Raw genomic sequence first — 18,792 nt, 5'->3', positions numbered from 1 at the left:
AGTGAGGCAACAAGCAGAAGCCAACAGTAGTCAACAGCAGGAAATACCCCAGCAAACCAGTCTTAAAACCAAAACAGTGTTCAAACAACCTACTCCAAAACGATTTCACTTAAGTGCAAACCCAAAACTTCAACATCAGACCTTAGAACCAACTTCAATCTATTTTTCTAAGCCCTAAATGAACCAAAAATGTTCCAGAATTAGAGAAGTTTAAAAGAATCAGAGCATCAGCAATGGAACAGTCTTTTCTAGCAATTTTGGCCGCCTAGAACTTTTAGGAATTTTTGACCCTCCCCGAAATTTTACCCATTTTTAGCATGTAAATATTTCGTTTAGGCCTAATATCGCCATTTCAACTAATTTTTACTATTTTACTTTATTTTATTACAAGAAAAATGAAAAATTACAAAAAATAGGTTTATTAATATTTTATATTCATTTTTAGTCTTAAAAAAAAATTACCAAATAGTACCCTATCTTTATTTTTATAATCTTGAAAACACAAAAAAAAAAAAGTAGTTTTATGTTTTATAGTTTAGTTCAATTAATTAAAATTAGTTTTATATTTTTATATTATAATTGTACATAATTTTAGAAGAAAAATTTAGTTTTAGGTTGGTTTATCCCGTTTTTATAAATCTTATAGTCAATTTTTTTAGTCTTTGGCCCAAAATCCCTAGCCCATAGTTCCTAGGCCCATACCCCTAACCTAATCCCTACCCTATATAATACTACCTACACCACAAACACACCAGAGAGAACAAAAAAGAAAACGCCCAAAAAAATCTGAAGAATCAGCGCCCTTTTTCATCTAGACCCCACTCCCCCACCATTCTGTTTTTCTTCAATCTTCCAGTGACGCCGGCCAGCCCACACCAGCAGCCATAGCTGGTGCCACCTTCTTTTCTCTCTTCATCCCTTGCTCCTCCTGTGTCATCACTCTTCGCCCGAGCACCCCAAAGCTCCAGGTCTGGTCGAAAAATGGTAGAAGTCATTTAGTTTGCGATTTTCCGAATGGTGTTTGTTCGCTCGACCTCTGAAGTTCAAAGGCGGGGGACGAATTTGTTTGTTTTCCGGTGGATATTTATGTCGCTGCTTCATTTCCATCGAGGGTCAGTAAATTTCCCAGGTTCCGTTCTCCGGTCACGTAGCATAGTCGCGTTTTTCTAGGTAACAGAGGTCAATTCCTTCAATTCCTTCTCCTCTCTCAATGTTGTTTCGTATTAGTTCTTATACACTGTTAGAATGCAATTTTTGTGTAGACTTCTGTTGGTTATAAAAATATTGAGTTGAGGAGACTTGGTAGTAATATGTTTCCTGCTTTGTTCTATATCTTTATTACTGTTGTTTGTGATCACTTTTTTTTTTGTGTTAATCTGTTTGTTTTATTTTGTCAGTAGATCTCAAATTCAGTTGTTATACATATTGAAATAGCGTAAAAGGCATGTATTTTTGTTATAAACTGGGTTTATGTTTATGTATTAAATGAAACTTTTGTTAGCAATAAAATCCGTGAAAAGGCATTGCTTTCCCTGAATTTGCTGAGAGTTCATTGAAAGAAGTATCCGCTTTACAACGGTTTTCTACACGATATTCTCAAGCCTGAGGCTCTAAAACAATACATTCCAGTTATGGATTCAATGGCTCGAGAATATTTAGTTGAAAATTGGATTCCTAATGGACTAATAAAGGTTTTTCCATTGTAAAAAAAAGTACACAATTGATTTGGTGTGTCGATTGTTCATGAATTTGGTAAATCTTGAGGAAAATGATATCTTCAATAGAATAGTCAAAAATGAATGTGCAGATGTGAGTTTGGCTTGTGGACGAATTATGTTGTCTGCGTGTCTAAAATTCGGTCCGCAAGTAATGGAATTTTTCTGATTCGGCCATGAAATGAATTGCACACGTTACTTTAGGAAATAACTTGGACATTGTAGCTTGCTTTAGGCGCGTAATTTAAAATTACCTTCCTAAACTCGGGTGTGCATTTCATGTGACCCAAATCCAAAGCCTAAAACATTGAATAAAATGTGTTTCGGATTGCGGGTGCATTTCATGTGACGCGATCCAAAGACATGTTTTAGACGACGTTCAATCTTCTTTAAAATTAATTAAAAGCGGTTAATAAATCTAAAATTGCATGATAGGCTAAAACATGTATTAAAATCAGATAATGGGCCAATTATAATAGTTTAAGAGACCGTGCTAGAACCACGGAATCCGGGGGTGCCTAACACCTTCCCTCGGGTTAACAGAATTCCTTATTCAGAATTTCTGGTTCGTAGACTTCAAAAGGAAAGTCGAACTTCCTCGATTTGGGATTTAAAATAAACCGGTGACTTGGGACACCAATAAAATATTCCAAGTGGTGACTCTGAATAAAACAAAATAATCCCATTTCGAATAATGTCACTTAAAGTGGAAAAACTCCCTTATATACTTCCCTTCGGGGTGGTGTGTAAGAAGGAGGTGTGACATCAGGCACTCCAAATCATCATTTTTCTTCAGCCCCATCATCTTAAGGAACCCTCTAGTGGTGCAATTTTCAAGTGCTAGCAGACCAGGGCTATCCCAAGGCAACCCAACAAATCCTCCTATTTCTTCTAGGAGGGGAGTCATTTCTATATCCCCAAAACGGAACACAGCCCTTTCCTTATCCCAAAACAGAGTGGCAGCCTCGATTAGCATCTTGTTTGGTTGAAGATCCAATAGTGTTGGCAAATTCCCTAAGACTTCGAACGCACCGCTGATCGACTAGTTTTACCGCAAATACGCCTTTCCGAATTTAAAGGGTGATATATAGGAAGAGGGCAAACACTCATCAAGCGTTTCTATAGGATTGATTACGCACGAGTGGAATATGACGTTGAGCATGATTTATGCAACAATAAATAGCATGTTGTCAAGTATCTGCACGTAAATAAAAATGATAAATGCAATATTTAAATAACTGAAAGACAATTACAGAAAAAGAAAACAAAGAGACAAGTCAGTTTTAGGAAAATGAAGAAATCATAAATAAGCAGTTAAATCCAAATAAAAGGGAAAGGGTACACAGGATAATGCATGATTGGATTAATTCACAAAAATAAGTTCGTTATGGTAAGAGCCTAAAATATCCCCAGTAGAGTCGCCATGCTGTCGCGCCCCCTTTTTCCTTCGCGGAATTCGGGTTTCGACATTCATGGGGAACAACTCGTTTGCTTTTGGGAATTGGGTATTTGAAGAGTCGTCACGTAATGGATTATGGTGCGTTAGGGCACCTAGAGCGATTAACTCATGTAGCTAGTTTGGATTACCAGAGATTAGGGTAATGGCTCGAAATAACCTTGAGGGGAAGGTGTTAGGCACCCCTCGCGGTCCACAACAGTGGGTCCCGGCCGAACTTAAACTATGTGAATTAGTCAATTAACAAGTAAACAGTTTCAACATATATTTGCAAATAAAGGTAGTTTCACAGTCTAAATACATATATGATCAAGGAAATTCAGATAATTAAAGTAAGAGAGGTTTGGACAGCTTACACATGAATATGTAAAGAAAAGGAAGTTTAGACAATTTAAACACATATGGGAATTGGAAAGGGAAGTCCTAAGTTGATTAGCCTACATGATCAATCTGCGCAATACCCGGTAATCCTCCTCAACTAGAGGGGCTACACGTGACACTAGCGCGCAGGTCATCATATCCTTTTACTACCCATTACCCTCCCCTTAGTGGTTATATAAGCGAGTTTAATTAACGACCCCTAAGCATGATGTTACCTGTCCCTTCCTTGTGGTCCTGGAGGAGTTCAAGACCTCTGAATCTGGGCAGTTCTAGACAGCCTAAGGTGTTTAAAAGGGAAAATCTAGGCGACAAGCAAAGAACATATAGGACAATCAAATAGGGAAAAGCAATTACGGCTCATGTTTACCTCCACATGTACATAAGCAAAAAAATAGCACGTCTCAAAACACTGATTTTGAATAAGTTCAGAAAGCCTAGGAGCATGATATCTAGATGAACATCATAAAACAGAACATGCAGCATTTGTTTTAAGGGAAGTGGTAGAATCCTAACCAGTTTGCCTACTGGTTTTATAGCCTGTTAAACCTTTGATAATTTCATACATAAACAGAACTGGTTTCACAATTATTTAACGTCCTAAGGCTTTCCTAGGTGTGTATATGTAGTCACGATTCTGGGAAACAGTTTGAAGTTCTTTTATCCTATAGGCATGCATACCTACAGATTATAACATGTGACTTGTCAATTGTGTTTAGAGGCATGATACCTATGCGTGAGTCTGTTTTAAACCCTTTCATAGACAGCTATTGATTTAATAGACTTGGTTCAAATAGATGCGAACAAAGTTCCTAAGAGCATGGTATCTGATGCATGACAATTTTTATTAAGATTATTTAATAGCAGGGTACCTATGTGGCAGTACTTGCGAAGAACCAGGAATTAAACATGCAACATGCTGAAACAATAAGCGTGAAGGCCCTAAAGACAAGATATATAATGCACAAGTTCAACACGGTTCCAATGAGCACATCAATCCTAGAAACATGGATTCTAATGCAGATTCGCAGAATATAAAGCCTATAGCATGCTTTCTACCCGATTTTACCTACAACATGACACAACTACCCTCCCTTTTATTAGTTACCCAAGTATCTGTTTACAAATAATTATTACATAGCAGAATTGCATAAATTACACAAAGGAAATGTAGAGTAATACTATAGGGAGCCTGAAGCAGGCCCAAAAAATAACCTGAGAATACCAGGCCTTCAATGTAGTCTTAAATGCTCAGAAGTTCCCTGGCCAACAAGTGTCTAGGTGTGTCAGAGTTCTCTAAGGACCTCAAGGATCCCGGGCAGTACTCACACCAAGACCTTTCTCAAGTAAAGACTATTATGTGCAATGTGGAAGAGCCAGCCCTGATATGCCAGAGTTCAGAGAGATCTCAAGGATCCCTAGGCAGTACACATACCAGAGGGGCAGAACTTAATAACAGTGTTTTCTAAGATTGACTTGCGTTCAGGTTATCATAAGTTGAAGATTCGGGAGCCAAATATTCCGAAGACTACCTTCAGGACTCGGTATGGTCATTACGAGTTCCTTGTTATGTCATTTGGGATGACCAATGCCCCAACAACATTTATGCATTTGATGCACAATGTATTCCGGCCATATCTTGACTCGTTTGTCATTGTCTTTATTGATGACATTCTGGTATACTCCCGGAGTCGGGAAGATCATGAGCAACACCTGAGGACAGTGCTTCAGACCTTGAGAGAAAAGAAATTATATGCAAAGTTCTTGAAATGTGAGTTCTTGTTGGATTCTGTGGCATTCTTGGGTGACGTAGTATCGAGTGAAGGGATCAAGGTGGATCCGAAGAAAGTGAAAGCAGTGCAGAGTTGGCCCAGACCATCCTCAGCTACAGAGATCCGTAGTTTTCTTGGCTTGGCAGGTTATTACCGTCAATTTGTTGAGGGATTTTCATCTATTGCAGCACCTATGACCAGGCTGACCCAGAAAGGTGCTCCGTTCAGGTGAATGGAAGAGTGTGAGGGGAGCTTTCAGAAGCTCAAGACAGCTTTGACTACTGCCCCAATATTGATATTGCCTACAGGTTCGGGTTCTTATACTGTCTATTGTGATGCCTCGAGGATTGGCCTTGGAGCGGTATTGATGTAAGACGGTAGGGTGATTGCCTATGCGTCCAGACAGCTGAAAGTGCATGAGAAGAATTATCCTGTCCATGATCTCGAGTTAGCTGCTATTGTTCACGCCTTGAAGATCTGGCGTCATTATTTGTACGGTGTTCCTTGTGAGATCTACACTGATCACCGGAGTTTGCAGCATCTGTTCAAGCAGAAGGACCTTAATTTGCGTTAGAGGAGGTGGTTAGAGCTGCTAAAGGACTTGATATCACTATCTTGTATCACCCGGGCAAGGCCAATGAGGTGGTCGATGCTTTGAGTAGCCGGGTGGAGAGTTTGGCTTATTTACCAGCAACAGAGAGACCCATGGCGATGGATGTTTAGGCCCTAGCCATCCAGTTTGTGAGGTTAGATATTACGGAGCCCAGTCGGGTCCTAGCTTGTGTGGTTTCTCGGTCTTCCTTGTTTGATCGTATCAGAGAGCGTCTGTATGATGACCCTCATTTACTTGTCCTCAAGGACAAGGTTCTACATGGTGACGCCAGAGATGTGACCATTGGTTATGACGGGGTATTGAGGATGCAGGGTCGGATATGTGTACCCAATGTTGATGGGCTTTGGGAGTTGATTTTGGAGGAGGCCCACAGTTCGCGGTATTCTATCCATCCGGGTGCCGCGAAGATGTACCAGGATTTGAGGCAGCACTATTGGTGGAGGGGGATGAAGAAAGATATAGTTGGGTTTGTAGCTCGGTGCCTCAATTGTCAGCGGGTAAAGTATGAGCATCAGAGACTGGGTGGCTTGCTTCAGCAGATAGACATTCCGGAGTGGAAGTGGGAGCGGATCACCATGGACTTCGTAGTTGGAATCCCACGGACTTTGAGGAAGTTCGATGCCATTTGGGTGATTGTGGATCGGCTGACCAAGTCCACGCACTTCATTCCTGTGTGTACTACTTATTCTTCAGAGCGATTGGCTGGGATTTATACCCGGGAGATTGTTGGTCTGCATGGTAATCCAGTTTCCATCATTTCAGATAGAGGTAATCAGTTCACATCATGGTTCTGGAGGGCCGTACAACATGAGTTGGGTACTTGGGTGGAGTTGAGCACAGCGTTTCACCCCCAGACGGACGGACAGTCCGAGAGCACTATTCAGATTCTTGAGGATATGCTTCGTGCGTGTGTGATGGAGTTTGGAGGCTCTTGGGATCAATTCTTGCCACGAGGATGTCAACCACATACTATAATCTTGAATTTTGTGTATTTGTTATACCTAAATGCATCGTACTTCATCAATTATTATTTTAATAATTAATTATATAGACTTAATATCGAAATTGGCTCTAGCTTTGATTTTGACGAGTCGATACCTAGCTAGTGTAATGCGTTATTTTTTGTGTATGTAAATAACAAAGTATTAATGAAAGGTTATTATTTGAATATAGAAAAAAGGAGCATATACATGAATATTGTCACAGTTAAACATCCCAAGAACATCGTATAGTTAGTTTGAGGGCTGGAGTAGTTGAAGATATATCGAGATATAAGACATCAAAGTAAGAAAGGAGCGATCCTCTTTCATATGCATCATTTAACAAGGATGTTGCAATCTTTATACTGTGCGAAAGTTGTTGGTCATCGTAGACAATAAATTCTGTCAAGAAAATAAAATCAAGACCAAAAATATTGCAACTATCGTAGTATTTAATTTTAAATATTATGAGTGTACATTCTCTATGAATCCTCTAATTCTTTTTTTCAGTAGTAAATAAATTCAAGGGACTTTGAGCTTGATCTTGAATATATAGTTGTTGCCACGAACGATGATCTCGAATTCAACTAGCACGAACTTTGATTTGAACTCGTACTCCTTGAATCTTGATTTGTTCTTCGTTCTTGAGCTTGAACTTGATTTCTTGAACTTGAAATTGATTGCTTGAACTTTGAAACTTGTAGAGAAATTTACGACATTTGATCCACGAGCTCTCTCTTGCTTCTTGTTATAGCTTCTGGTTCCTTTTCTTGGTTATGAAGACCCCTATTTAGAGTTGTAGGAGGGAAGAGTTGTGATGAGAACAAACTCTTTCCGACCAATCAGATCGAAGCGTGACAAGGCCGCATTTGATTGGTTAGAACATGTCACTCGTACATGTGGCGCGATTTCATTGGTCTTTCAATTTGACTTAGCTTGCCTTGTCATTTTGACATGTGGCATGATCCTATTGGCTCTTCCGTTTGACTTGGCGTGCCACGTCATTTGACACGTGACACCAAACTGGGCCTCTAGAAATATGACATATTGGGCCTAATGAAGTGGGCTCATCATTTGTAGCCCAACTAAATGGGCTAGCCCAGTCAATATTTATTGGACTTAAGTACTTAATCCAATTATTAGCCCATAATATTTATTTGGAATAATATATTTAAAATATAATCTAAATTATCTATTGAATTTAAATCCAATAAATTTTATATGCCTACAAATGCCTCCTATTTCAAGAATTGTCAGTTTGCAAGTTCTCTGGAACCTCAAAGATGAGGCTTGTAGTACCATTGCAATTTTTTTATTTTCTGAATCACATGATAAATCTCAAAAGATCTGAACCTTCATCGCTTAAAACTTCTAAAGGTTTCAACATTAAACTTTCAAACCTTTAACAACGTAAAAGCTTTAGTCACCTTTGTTTGTTCCTTTAGTCTTTGGCAATCATGCTTTCTTTCCTTTCCCTTCTTTTTAATTACATATTTATTGGTGTTTGTTTGGCAGAATTACATAGGGTTCAAAATATAATCTTGACAAAAGTGGACTTCTTGGATGATTTCACATTTAAATAAGAATTTTCACAGCAGGCAATTTTCTATTATAAAAAATGCTTGCGATGGTAAATCATATTATATCCTCTCAAGATTTCTATACCATGTTAGATATCTATACCGGCTAGAATCTATCCGATACAAGAATTTGAGTCATATTAGGAGACAAACCAAGCAATTTGACTTCATGTGAATGTTGCTCTATATAAAAAAGGCTTCTTGTTTTTATTGTGCCTCGTCTGACTTGATTGGCTTCTCGAGGCAACCGATAGTATTAGCCTGTTTGGCCAAATTTCTTTTTGGCCAAAAGTGTTTTTTTTTTTGTCAAAAGTACTTTTGGCCAAAAATTGAGGTGTTTGGCCAAGCTTTTGGAAGGAAAAAAAGTACTTTTGAGGAGAAGCAGAAGCAGTTTTGGAGAAGCAGAAAAAAATAGCTTCTCTCCAAAAGCACTTTTTAGTAGAAGACACTTTTGTAGAAAAATAACAACTTAGTAAGACAGTNCTATATATTTTGTTGGCTTCCCCCTTTTCTGAACGTCAACTCTAGCTCCTTCACTGTCTCTCTTTTATATTTGTACTATATTTTTTATTATTGTTTTGCGGAATAATTTTCTTCTCTTCTTCCAGGTAATTCTTTCTTGTACTTGTGTTTTTTTCGTTGCCTTCTTTTTGTTGTTGTAAGCAATGAAGATATCTTCGTCAACAAGGTTAGTGCACATAGAAGGAAAAATTCGTGGCAATAAATAGAAGGACAAATCTTCAACATTATACAGGAGGACAAATCTATGACGGATATGGAAGGACAAATCCATGACAACATATAGAAGTATCAAATCCACGACAACATATAGAAGTATCAAATCCATGACAACATATAGAAGGATCAAATCCATGAGGAGGCTAACTTAAGGTGCAAAGGGACTTAAACATCCACCTTAATATTGAAAAATTATAGTTTCTTTCAAGGACAAACCTACGAAGAGGTCAACTTTGTCACACCTTCTTTTGCTACCCCGCAAGGGATATAAGGGAGTTTTTCCAATTAAAGTGACAATAATCGTGATAAAGAATTACCTGTGATCAAGAGATATCGTGTGATATCTCTTGAATTGGTCTTGAGATCCGCCGTTTTCTTTGTTGTCTAGGGATTTTTTTTTAGCTAGGTCTAGGTCTTTTAGGAATTAGTCATTCTTTTATAGGGGGTAGGAATTAGGTTAGGTCAAATGAGGAATGGATATGGGCTCAATATTTTGGGCTATCCGAAATTGGGCCTTTTCAATTAAGACCAAACAAAATTAGCCCAAAATTTCATACTCTTTCTTCTAAAACAAGACCAAAAATATTACACAATTTACTAATTAATCCTACTTAAGTAAAATAACTATTAAAATAAAACTATTCGTTAAAACAAACCTATTTTTGGTATTTTTTAAATATCATACTAAACGATAAAAAATGGAAAAATCATTGTAAAATTAAGATAATATTCCTGGTTTTGTATTTTTAAATTTTATGTAAGGTAGATAAATTAAAAGTAACTAGATAAAAATATTAATTAGATAAATAAGAGAAAATAATTTTGTAATTTTTATTTTTGTGATAAAATAAAGTAAAAGAGTCAAAATTATTTAGAATAGCGATACTAAACCTAAACTAAATATTTACGCTAAAATGTGTAAAATCTTGGGGAGGGTCAAAAAATTATATGTCTACAAACTTAAGGTGCAAAGGGACTTCAACGTCCACCTTAAGATCGAAAAAATTATAGTTCCTTTTAAGGACAAACCCGCGAAAAGACAAACTTAAGGTGCAAATGGAATAACATGTCCACCTTAAGATTGGAAAATTAGAAAACTTCAACTTGAAGACTTGGCGGACTTTGCAGATTTCAACTTGAAGACCCACAAATTTGACGATTTGACGGAGTTGAAAATTTGGTGGACTTTGATGCTTCAACTTGAAGAGCGGTGGGCTTTTAAACTTCAACTTGAAAAATTAGCAGACTTGAAGACTTCAACTTTAAGACTTGTAGGGCTTACATAATTTAACTTGATTACCAACGAACTTGAGGGCTTCAAATTGAAGACCGACGAACATGAAGACTTAGAGGGATTGAATACTTCAACTTAAAGTTTGGCCACATTGCAGACTTCAACTTGAAGGGCGGTGGACTTGCAAAATTCAACTTGAAGAGCGACATACTTGAAGATTTGGAGGGCTTACATAATTCAACTTGAAGACCGGCGAACTTGAGGACTTCAAATTAAAGATTTGGCCTTCTACTAAAAGTCTACATCCATCTATCGGAGATGCCAATTTACTATGGAGGTTTTCCACCATTGAACCACCAATCTTTGATAAGGCACAAAGTTCATGTAAGCCCGATTTTTTAAGTTCCAATCAAGTGGATTATATTACATCATTCTTCCTTCGAATAACGATTGGGGTAATATGTATATTTTGAACTCATGCGACTGAACTTAGAATGAAACTCTAAGTTGCCTACATACATCGGCGAAGAGGATCAAATCATACCGTAGTTCAGAATGTGTGAGTTTTTTTTATATCCTAAATTTTACCTAGGCCGCCTCTTTCGAGGTTTTCAACATATCGGACTTCTTTAGGTCGTACACAATTTATACTCTTGCGGGCCAGGAGTAACATGTAGTTTATGCTCTTGCGTTAAGGATCGTAGCAACTTATAGTTTAAGGTCGTGTTTTGAGGGGCTTTACAACTAGAAGATTTTTCTCAAATTTGAAGAGCTTCATGGTACACAGTTTAAGCTCGTGCATCCAGGAGCTTAGTAATTTGAAGATTTAGCTCAAATTCTAAGAGCTTTATGACGTGCAGTTTAGGCTCGTGCGTCTAGGAGCGTAGTAATTTGAAGATTTAGCATACGTTTTGAAATGCTTTGCAACTTGACGACTTGCTCAATTTTGAAGAGCTTTGCAACTTAAAGTTAGGCTCGAATTTTAAGAGCTTCGTGACTTAAAGATTTAGCTTAAAGTTGAAGAGCTTTGCAACTTGAAGTCTAACTCGAATTTGAAGAGATTTCGACTTGAGTCTTTGCTCGAATTTGAAGAGCTTTCGACTTGAGTCTTTGCTCGAATTTGAAGAGCTTTGTGACTTGAAGATTTAGCTTAAAGTTGGAGAGCTTTGCAACTTAGAAGTTTAGCTCGAATTGGAAGAGCTTTACGACTTGAAGTCTTTGCTCGACTTTAAAGAGCTTTCGACTTGAGTATTTGCTCAAATTTGAAGAGCTTTACGTGTTAAAGATTTAGTTTAAATTTGAGGAGCTTCCTGACATACAATATGGGATCATGTGACAAGAAGCATTATAACTTGCGGTTTAGGCTCGTGCGTTGAGGAGCATTAAAACTTACAGTTTAGGCTCGTGCGTTGAGGAGCATTAAAACTTGCAGTCTAGGCTCGTGCTTTGAGGAGCATAGTGACATGCATAGACTCTTCGATTTCATTTTTAGATGAAAACTTGCCCCCATCCCTGCCTTCTTGTTTTCTTCTTCGTCGTAAGGCTCAAAGACAAGTATCCTTTTGTCTCCACTTGTGGCCATTCTTAGTTCTATATCATGAACATGGGTTGCAAGTTCTTCAAATATTTTAGGCTTTATGCCTCGTAAGATATAGCAAAGACTCCAATGCATGCCTTGAATGCACATTTCGATGCCAGAAGTTTCGCTAAGGCGATCTTTGTAGTTGAGGCTTAAGCTTCTCTAGCGGTTGATGAATCCAATAGCTGGCTCATCCTTTCTTTGATGAGTGTTTATAAGTTCTATCATCCTTACAATGCATCTTGTCCTATAAAAACGATTGAGAAACTCTTGCTCCAACTGCTCCCAACTATCGATAGAATCAGGTTCGAGATCTATGTACCAATCGAATGCATTACCTTTGAGAGAATGAACAAACTGTTTGACCAGATAATCATCGTACGTTCCAGCATTGTTGCAAGTTTCAACAAAGTGTGCTACATGTTGTTTTGGATTTCCCTTGCCGTCGAATTGTTGTAACTTAGGAGGTTGATAACCAACATGCATCTTCAAGTTATTAATTCTTTGCATATACGGCTTTGCATATGTGAGAGATAATTTGGGCGATGACTCAGGCTTATCTTTGATAGCCTCCATGATGAAGTCCTTCAATTTCTCAACGGGAATCAGACCTTCGATTGAGACTTAGATCTCCTTGGCTGTCGTTGCTTGATTTTCGAAAGCGTCTCCTTTTTCTTGTGACCTTTGAAAATATAAAGGTATTTGTATGGATTCTCCTTCTACTATGATATCCAACTTATTTGTTAACTTGGAAAGTTTAGCATCTTGATCTTGCACGTGTTTTGACAAGCCTTCAACTGCTTTCGTCAAATTTGCGAGTTGTTCTTCTACGCTAGAAACTTCAATAACTATTGCTTGCATGATGTTCGTAGAGGGTGAAGAATGAAATATATCGTTATTAGGATAGATCTTGGAGGTCGCATTAATGGAGACTAAATTAGATCAAGTGCTCAACTCATCATCATAAGCTTGCATGAAAGGTTTCTCGGACTTAGATAAACTAAGTTGGGTAAGAACCTTTTCGATCCTTTTGGTGTTGTCGTTCCCTTTTGGGGTCATGCTTGTAGAGGATATTGCTCCTTTTGAAGATCCAAAAATAGGGTTGATGCGGATGACACTTGGAGTGCTAGTTGTCCTAAAGGGTTTGCTTTTCTCCTTGTAACTGGACAAAGCTTTCAAAGGTAACATCGAGGATGATTTCCACATCAGCATAGAACTTGGAATGAGCAACCTCAGTGGAAGTTGATCTGGAGTTAATTTTCTGTGAAGCCATTTCAATATTCTTGAACTTTGGTGATTGAAAAGTTGAGATGAGAGGTAGAGATCATCCCATTGGGCATGCCAGAATTTATAGACAATAAAATTGCATTGAGAAAATAAAATCAAGATCGAAAATATTGCAACAATCGTAGTATCTGATTTTAAATAATATGAGTGTACAATATCTATGAATCCTCTGATTCTTCTATTCAATAGTAAATAAATTCAAGGGCTTTTGAGCTTGATCTTGAATATGTAGTTGCTTCCACGAACGATGATCTCGAATTCAACTAGCACAAACTTTGATTTGAACTCGTACTCCTTGAATCTTGATTTGTTCTTCGTTCTTGAGCTTGAACTTGATTTCTTCAACTTGATATTGATTGCTTGAAGCTTGAAACTTGTAGAGAAATTTGCGGCATTTGATCCACGAGCTCTCTCTTGCTTCTTGTTATAACTTCTGGTTTCTTTTCTGGGTTATGAAGACCCCTATTTATAGTTGTGGGAGGGAAGAGTTGTGATGAGAACAAACTCTTTCCAACCAATCAGATCGAAGCGTGACAAGGCCGCATTTGATTAGCCAAGATATGTCACTTGTACATGCGACGCGATTTTATTGGCCTTTTGATTTGACTTGGCATGCCTTGTCCTTTTGACACGTGGTACAATCCTATTGGCTATTCCGTTTCACTTAGTTATGAAGACCCCTATTTATAGTTGTGGGAGGGAAGAGTTGTGATGAGAACAAATGCTTTCTGACCAATCAGATCGAAGCGTGACAATACCGCATTTGATTGGTTAGAACATGTCACTCGCACATGTGGCGCGGTTTCATTGGCCTTTCAATTTGACTTGGCATGCCTTGTCATTTTGACATATGGCATGATCCTATTGGCTCTTCTGTTTGACTTGGCGTGCCACATCATTTGACATGTGGCACCAAAGTGGGCCTCTAGGAATATGACATATTGGGCCTAATGAAGTGGGCTCATCATTTGTAGCCCAACTAAATAGGCTAGCCCAGTCAATATTTATTGGAATTAAGTAATTAATCCAATTATATTAGCCCATAATATTTATTTGGACTAGTATATTTAAAATATAATCTAAATTGTTTCTTGAATTTGAATCCAATAAATTTTACATTCCTACACTCATGATCATGTGGATTTTCATATTACGCTATTTGATTCCGCTGTTGTTAGTGTATCAAAACTAGTCACACACGCGTAATTATTAATAGCATTATAATTGTATTTCTTACCTATAGAGTAAAATACATGAAATATTACGTGACTTCTTCATTTCATATTAAATTTCATATAAAATAATACATACTTTCTTGCTTGATATTTTGAAAGTATTATTCAATATGTATACGGTTAAAACCGGGTCCACCTGATTTTACCGATTAACCAAGACCATGGAGATGGATTGAGGATCGACCCCATAGCATATCAGACCAAGACACGAGGATAAGGTATCGAGTTTGGGATTCGAAGTACCTGTCGAGATCGAGACCAATAATGATCGAGATCGAACGGGATAGATATCGAGCAAGACCGAAGATATCATAATAACGGAAATGCGAGACATCCGTGATTGGTCGAGGATCATGGAAGAAATCTCGGAACAGATCAAGTCAGGACGGTGTTTAGCTAATCATGGGATTTCCTTCTGTAATTAGAATTATACCATTAATAGGATTCCTCTACTATATAAAGAGGGTCTTAACCATTTGTAATGATCTTACATTCTTGCATATCAAAGCAATACAATATTCTTTTTCTCTTATACTGTCTTGTTCATCAGTTTATTTCATAACTCTATTCTCACTCACGCGGTTCGAGGGCGACCTAGCTCGAGGACTGAATTGCATTTCGGTGCTGGTTTGCTTTACTTTGCTGTTAATTTCTACTACTAATCATTATATTTTATCAACTGGTGCTAGGTGAAATTACGAATCATTAAAATCACTTATAAGTTTAATTGTTATCCAATTTTAAGGGTAAACAGTTTGGTGCCCACCGTGGGGCTAAGGATAATAGTGATTGCCTGGTATTACTTCTCATAACACACACTGCTTTACACTTGTTCTCGTAAGTATCTTTGATTTCAGGATCAACATGTCAAACTCTCAAGTAGCGCCCACACACAAACAATGGCCTTGGTTTCCACAGCGAAAACGACAACATAGACACCCCGGGAAACGGAGTACCTCCAATCAACCCCGATGGAACCCCGACCTTAGACCCAATCGATGTCAGCTCCCATATTGCCATTAACGGGAATTTGGCTGTCGATCCTAAAAATAATGTTTGCAGAGATGCTCGAATAGTCGATCAAAACGCATAGAGTGGTGAAAAGGGCATGATTTTCCTTCGAATGATATTCCAAATGTTGCAGACTCAACATGCTGCAATAGCGCAACTCCAAAATCAGAATCGAGCACCAAGCAGGGTTGAGCTCAAGCTATCGCAAGAAATTGTTCCTAGAGCCAAATCCGCGCCAAAAGGATTGAATGGAAGAGAATCGGAGACCAATCCTGCTATCATGAAGATGCTAGAGGAACTGACAAAGCGAATCTAAACAGGGGAAAAGAAGATCGAGGAAAATGATAAGAAGGTGGAAACTTATAACTCCAGGGTCGATCAAATCCCGGGGGCACCACCGGTATTGAAAGGACTTGATTCCAAAAAGTTTGTCCAAAAATCTTTCTCCCCGAGTGTGGCTCCAAAGCCAATCCCAAAAAAGTTTCGTATGCCCGAGATTCCGAGGTATAACAGTGTAACGACCCGACCGATCGTCTTGAGCTCTAGCGTGTCGTTCAGCAGTTTGAGGCTATGAGCAGCTTCACTTCAGGTATTATGACTTGTACGCATGGTCGGAATTGAATTTCGGGAAGTTCGGAGTTTATTTGGAAAGAGAATTCTCATTTCGGAAGCTTTAAGTTGATAGAATTGACTAAGATTGGATTTTTGAGTAAACGACCTCAGAATCGGGATTTGAAGGTTCCAGCAGGTTTGTATGATGATTTCGGACTTGAGCGTATGTCCAGATCGGGTTTTGGAAGACCCGGGAACGTTTCGGCACCTATTATGGAAGTTAGCATTTTGGAAGATTTTCATAAGTTTCGGTTGAAGTACATTTCAGTGTTATCAATGTCCGTTTGGGATTCCGAGTCTGGGAATAGCTCCGTATGGTGATTCTAGTATTGGGAGCGCGATCGGAAGTGAGTTCGGAGGTCTGCAGGTCGTTTTGGAGTCATTTGGCTAAAGATAGGAATTTGAAGGTTTTTGAAAAGTTTGACCGGAAGTGGACTTTTTGATATCGGGGTTCGATTCCGATTCTGGAAGTTGGAGTAGGTCCGTAATGTCGAATATGACTTGTGTGCAAAATTTGAGGTCAATCGGACGTGATTTGATAGGTTTTGGCATCGAATGTAGAAGGTTGAAGTTCTAAAGTTCATAAAGTTCGAATTGGGGTGTGATTCGTGATTTTGACATTGTTTGATGTGATTTGAGGCCTCGAGCAGGTTCGCGTTATGTTATGGGACTGGTGGGGGTGATTGAACGGGGTCCCGGGGGCCCCGGGTGGATTCCGGGTGGTTAACGAATCGAATTGGAATTTGGAGGAAGAGTTGAAGCTGCTGCCTTCTGGTGTAACCGCACCTGCGAGACTTGGGCCGCAGGTGCGGAGCCGCTGAAGCGGACTTTGTGTCGCAGAAGCGGAAATGGACGGCTAGGCTGGGACCGCAGATGCGGTCATTTTGCCGCAGATGCGGGATCGCACCTGCGGAAGGAGAAGCGCAGATGCGGAAGTTGAGGGCTTGGAGGAGGACCGCAGAAGCGGATTGTAGGTCGCACCTGCGGAACCGCAGAAGTGGTCAAGTGACCGCAGGTGCGGAAATACTGGAGGCAGTAAGGTTGTTTAAAATGGGGGTTTGGCTCATTTCGACCCCATTTCCTCCATGGGAGCCTATCTTTGGGCGATTTTGGAGCTCCATCTTTGTCATCCATGTCAAGGTAAGTGGTTTCTACTAGTTTTGAGTTAAATACTTGGATTATATATGGATTAGAGCATGAAAATTGGTGAAATTTGTGGGTTTTTGGTGGAAGACCTAGAAATTTATATTTTGGATTTTTACCACGATTTTGGACATGAAATTGAGAGTAAATTATATAATTGAGTTCTTGAGGTTATGGGTAAACTTTATCTTCCAAGAATTTCGGAATCCGCGTTAGGAATTGTTATAAATTGGATCATTATGAGTAATCGATCATATACTAAAGGATTTGCATAATTATTGGCTAGTTTTGGAGCATTTTGAGTCTTCGGAAGGGCGTGGAATGCCGGTTATGGAACTTCAGAGCGAGGTGAGTCTCCTTTCTAACCTTGTAAGAGGGAATTGTCCCCATAGGTGAATTAATTGAATATGTGCTGCTAATTGTGGGGGCTACGTACGCACAAGGTGACGAGAGTCCGTGCGTAGCTACTATTATACTTATGTCCGAGTAGTCTAGGACCCAAAAGCATGCTTTACTTGTAATATTTGCAACCTTGTTGACAAATTTAATAATGCTTAAAACATATCGAACGTGTAAATGAATTTCTAAAAGGCTAGATATCATTTCTTGACTTTTAAAGGAGAAACTTGCCTTTTCCTGAATAATTGCTCCTTGATGAATTATTGATTTGACTGTTTGAATGTGTTTATCTATTGTGGAACGGGCCGAACGCCTCGGTAGATTAAATAGATGCATCTATGGTTCGCGCCATTCGACCCTCTAGTAGTGCAGTTTAAATATTGTTGTATCGGGCCGTACGACCTCGGCATGATTTGCGCATGCTTGTATTGCTTGCCTTGAAATTCACTGAAGTTGGTATTGTCACTCCCTGGCGTGGGAATAAATGTATAATTGATGAAAACGAAATTTGGGAATTTTCCTATGAATAAAAGAATTGTTTAATTGTTTCATTCTGTTGAGTTACAACCATGCTTTATAAAAATCCTTGATTTTATTATATTAATTGTGTATCATTATTGGACCACTAGTAAGTTCTCGTCTCTACTTCTTCGAGATTAGGCGGGATACTTACTGAGTACACGTTATTTTCGTACTCATGTTACACTTGCTGTGCATTTTTGTTGCACAGGCACATGTAATTCTAGTGGCCTACTGGGCGTAGCAGCATGGATGATACTGAGATTAGGTGAGCTGCATTTCTCGAGGCGACCCGCAGCCAGTATAGTCTCTTTTAGCGTATTATAATTACTTCCTGTCCAATTTGTATTCCGGACAGTTATTGTACTTTATTCGATTCCTTAGTAATTGCTCATGCACTTGTGACACCGGGTCTGGGATGTCTATGGGATTATTTAGTATTTTGAAATTGTTAAAGAAATCATTATTTATTCAATGGAATTTATTCTTTATTGTTTAAATGTATAAAAGAAGTGAATTCAGAAATATCTAAAATGAGAAG

Source organism: Nicotiana attenuata, unplaced genomic scaffold (genome assembly GCF_001879085.1).
Source record: "Nicotiana attenuata strain UT unplaced genomic scaffold, NIATTr2, whole genome shotgun sequence".
NCBI classification, from domain to species: domain Eukaryota; kingdom Viridiplantae; phylum Streptophyta; class Magnoliopsida; order Solanales; family Solanaceae; genus Nicotiana; species Nicotiana attenuata.
This window is presented reverse-complemented; position numbering follows the sequence as displayed.